At 41.3% G+C, this 4,824-nt stretch overlaps 1 protein-coding gene across 1 annotated transcript in view; it reads right to left on the reverse strand.

Annotated features, from left to right (window-relative positions):
* LOC109042688 (transmembrane protein 208) overlaps positions 1-4,824 on the reverse strand; it is a 231,810-nt gene that overhangs the window by 22,417 nt on the left and 204,569 nt on the right. The window lies entirely within an intron of this gene.

Consider the following 4,824-nt stretch of genomic DNA (forward strand, 5'->3'; position numbering starts at 1 on the left):
GAAAAGTTCATTACAACAGTCGCATCGGAGGGAGACTCAGTCCAACGGACCGAGAGACTCCCAATTCTCCCGGTCACTATAAATGAAGGCATTACAACGGTGGCTCAGGAAAGAGATGAGGTTCAACAGACTGAGAAAATATCAGTATTCCCGGTTACAACAGAAAAGTTTTTCACCACGGTCGGGTTGGAGGGAGATGATGTCCAACGGACCGAAAAAATTCCAATCATTCCCGTTTCGTCGACAGAGCACGTCACAGAACAAACAAAAGTAGAGGATACATTCCAACAGACTGAAAAAGCCACAACTTTTTCAGTTACAACGGAAAAATATAGTCCTAGACAAGAGCCTGATTTAGTGCAACAAACCGAGAGGAATTTATTTCCTTCGACCGAAGAAAACTCTTTCCAAACAACAATTTCGTCGATTTCGAATGATTCACCACAAGTAACCCAGGGCGATAGTCAAATAACCATCTCTCAAAGTACCACCCAAGGGCGTCCATCATATGATCCATCTGGGGAGTCGCAGAACACCGTGACGATAATTCCTACTGCCTCGTTGAATGTCAAAGGTCACCCTATCTTTTCTCCTACAGAGGAGTCTCAAACAACAGATCGTCAAACAACATACCCCTTCAGCGTGAAAGGAGACCCCACCTACCATCCTACCGAACTTCCTCAAACAACGTTCCAGCCGACTACTTCCCTCCGAATGTTAAAGGACAACCTCAAGCCGATGTAAATGATGTACAACAGACAACCGAGTACCTTCAAACTACCACTCCGGAGATCAAAGGTCATCCCACTGAAGTGCCGCAAACCACACAATACATCATTCCAACGACTTTCCCTCCAAATGTTAAGGGTCATCGTTCATTCGTCCCAACAGAAGGTCCGCACTCAACAGACTTCCCGACAACAATGCCCTCTGATGTAAAAGGGAATCCCTCTCAAGTCCCTTCTGAGGTGCCGCCAACAACTCAACAGCCAACAACGTTCCCGCCAAGTATCAAGGGCCAACCACCTACTACAGTGACGGATGAACAACAAACAACTTTCCCGCCAGAAATCAAAGGATACCCTCCGACCACACCCGCTGAAGTGCCACAAACTACAGAACGCATAATCCGACTACTTTTCCTCCGAATGTGAAGGGTCATCGTGCGTTTGTCCCCTCTGAAGGGCCATTGACAACAACTGTTTCCAGCGTAAAAGGTCATCCTACGACTGATTTTCCTACTGAGGTACCACAAACAACACTACCTCCTACAACTTTCCCGCCGAATATCAAAGGACAACAGCCGTCTGTTGTCAACGATGTGCAACAAACAACGCAATACCCTGAGACTGCCCCACCTGAAGTCAAAGGTCATCCCGAGAGCACGCCCACCGAAGTGCCACAAACGACGGAATATTTAATTCCGACAACTTTTCCTCCGAATGTAAAGGGACACCGGGACTTTGTCCCAACTGAAGGGCCAAGGACAACAATCCCTTCCAGCGTAAAAGGTCACGATACGACGGGCATTCCCACAGAGGTGCCTCAAACACCATTCCCTCTAGGGACATTCCCTCCGAGCGTAAAAGGTCAACCACCGACTGATATAAGCGATGTGCAACAAACAACGCAGTACCCCGAGACGGCGCCGCCGGAGGTCAAAGGTCATCCCACTGAAGTGCCGCCAACTACCGAAAACGTAATTCCTACCACTTTTCCTCCAAATGTGAAAGGTCATCGTACCTTTGTCCCAACTGAGGTGCCGCAGACCACAGAACACATAATTCCCACCACTTTTCCTCCAAATGTGAAAGGTCATCGCACCTTTGTACCAACTGAGGTTCCGCAGACCACAGAACACATAATTCCCACCACTTTTCCTCCAAATGTGAAAGGTCATCGTACCTTTGTCCCAACCGAGGTGCCGCAGACCACAGAACACATAATTCCCACCACTTTTCCTCCAAATGTGAAAGGTCATCGTACCTTTGTACCAACTGAGGTTCCGCAGACCACAGAGCACATAATTCCGACTACTTTCCCTCCAAATGTGAAGGGCCATCGTACTTTTGTTCCAACTGAAGGGCCTCAAACTACAGAGCACGTAATTCCAACTACATTTCCTCCAAGTGTTAAGGGCCAACATCCCTTCGTGCCTACTGAGGGACCGCAGACAACAGAGCCTTCGACACCAGTACCACCTAGCGTAAAAGGTCATCCCACGTATATCACGCCAGAGGTGCCTGTCACGACACAGCAACCGGTAGTTTTCCCACCGAGTGTAAAGGGTCATCGACACTTACCTTATCCAGCATTTCCTCCCAGTATAAAAGGCTACCGCGCATATAATCACACTGTAAAATCGTACTTCCCGGCTTTATCATCCGATTCATCTCAAAATGTTCCTTTTCTGAACATTCATCCATCTAGCGTTAAGGGTCATTACAGTGAAGAGCCTGTTAGTTATAGTCAGTTCTTTATGAATAATTTTAGACGAGCGGGTAGCAATTTAAAATCTGCAAGAAAGCCCCGTTTTGAAGAAAACGTTAGAGGGAGAGATAATGCAGATTACGTTCCTTTTTCCATCAAAGGGACCATAGAACCAGTACCTCATCCCCAAATTTTTACCGATTTTTCAAAAGGAGGTCCCGGTATGATGGAGCCAAGAATTATCCCCTTAATTCCCGAAATTCCTCTGGTTCCTAATCATATAACACCATTGAATGATGGTGATGATGAAAATAATACGCAAGAGGATATTATGGGACAGCCAGTGTATGATTTGAAAGTCGGTCCCAATGTCAAAGGTAGAGGATAAATTTCTACCATGAAATTCTGTAATAATTTTCGTTCCCAATCTGTAATTTGTAATGAGAGGAGGTAAGGGCAACTTTTTTCTACAAGCTCGGACTTTCCTAAAAATATTTCGTTACCATCCAAGAAGTGTAGCGTAGCCCCTTCTCGCAGATCAGTTTCTCGTTTTATTTCATTGTCTAAATGTTTATAGTTGTGGTAAAAAAATGTGTCTTCCTTTAGATCTAAAGAAGTACCATGTGTTTGCATGGCATGTAAGTAGGTAATCGTTTGAGTTGTGATTTTCAAGTTGTGGAATGCTGAATATTTATTGTATGAAATAAATTATTTGTTTTTTATACGTTTTGTAAATAGTTGTTTTACTAAGATCAATGCTTAAAAAGCTTCAGGATTTACAGCAAAATATTTCTAAGACTGATCATCCAAATTTAAAGGTTTCTGAAACATTTTGACGGTAATAAAATTAAGAAATTCTACATTCGTTCATTAGAATGTACTCACTAGGCAATTGAGGAGCTTTTCGGAAAAAAGGCACATAGAAAAAAATCGCATTTGAGAAAAATGCATTTGAAGTTCCCATCATTACTCTATGGACACTGACTGTGACTCACGTTCGAGATCGGGAGTCCATGCTGCGATGAAAGTTACAATCAGTGGCCAGAAAGTAATGATGGAAACTTAAAATGCATTTTTCTCAAACGCGATTTTTGCTAAGTGCCCTTTTTCCGGAAAGCTCCTCAATTTTGAAATATTTTGTACATTTTTCAATCTATATACCTACTGTACTGACGGAAATTTAATGAATACGTGAAAGTACCCAAGCCTTTTTGAGCTTTCAAAGTAAAATTTTTGTTCAGGTAACAGTTTAGACAAGATCTCCTACAGGCAAAGAGCCAAATCAGGTTTCCTATTTTTTCCCTCGTAAAGAACTAAAAAATATTAATTTTAGAAAAATAATGTAGTCTTATCGTACTATGAAAAGAGTTCAGTATCAGTACTATATAGTGATGCACGGAATAATGAATTTAAAATTTCGACTCGACTTCATTTTCTGGTAAAAAAAAGAGGAATTTCTCAATTCAGCCATCTAATCTGCTAAGCAGCATTATAAAGAACTGTATACGCACAAGATAATGGACCAGAAAAATGAGATGAAAAGATAAATTTTTATTCGCTGATTGAAAAATTTGAAAAGCAGCGATAAAAAATTTCCTCGAGAGGAAGAATCCGGAACAGATAAATCTTTCTAGTTGGAATAGATTATACAATTTGAATGCAGTTTCATGAATTTTAAACTAATGTGATATGCTTTGGGTACAGTAGATATTATGGAAAGGAAAATAGATGAAAAAAATGTTTAAAGGAAAATTCACTCACAGAAAAAATATGAAGATGGATTTCAAGAATTACTAAGGCCACAAAGACAAGAATAAGGAAAATGTCTTTGAGCATATCTATGGATCAACACACAATAATACGACACCAACAAAGCTGAGATGACAATTTGGTCATGAAAATTCAATTATTATCACAGATTTAAGAAAAGTTTGCCTGTAATAATTCAATTGATTCTTTGAGCCGTAAATTTATAGGTAATCATATGCATGAAATGAAATACATTTTTAAATACAGGAATATCACATATAATACTACTTATGGGTCTACAAAATTTAAATAACACTAGTATTTGGAATGGCAGTGGAGGAGGGGGGGGGGGGGGCGGCGGCTTGTGATCACAGTTGAAGACCGTGGTTAATCCGTCGCACACTGGATCGAGTCAATCGGAGAGGTCGGACATGTAATTTTTTACTAAAACTGCAAAATTTTATGTTTATTTCGTCAAATTTAAAACTTTAAGGGATGCCTCTACAAGAAACTTTCACGAGGAGACCAATGGAACCACTTTCAAGACCTCAACTTACTGTATGATCAGAGTTATGAGCTTTTTAAGTTTCCATATTTTGTCCGACCTCTCTCATTGACTCGACCCTCTGTGCGTCGCTTGGTTGA

Source organism: Bemisia tabaci, chromosome 6 (assembly GCF_918797505.1).
Source record: "Bemisia tabaci chromosome 6, PGI_BMITA_v3".
Classification (NCBI taxonomy): Eukaryota; Metazoa; Arthropoda; class Insecta; order Hemiptera; family Aleyrodidae; genus Bemisia; species Bemisia tabaci.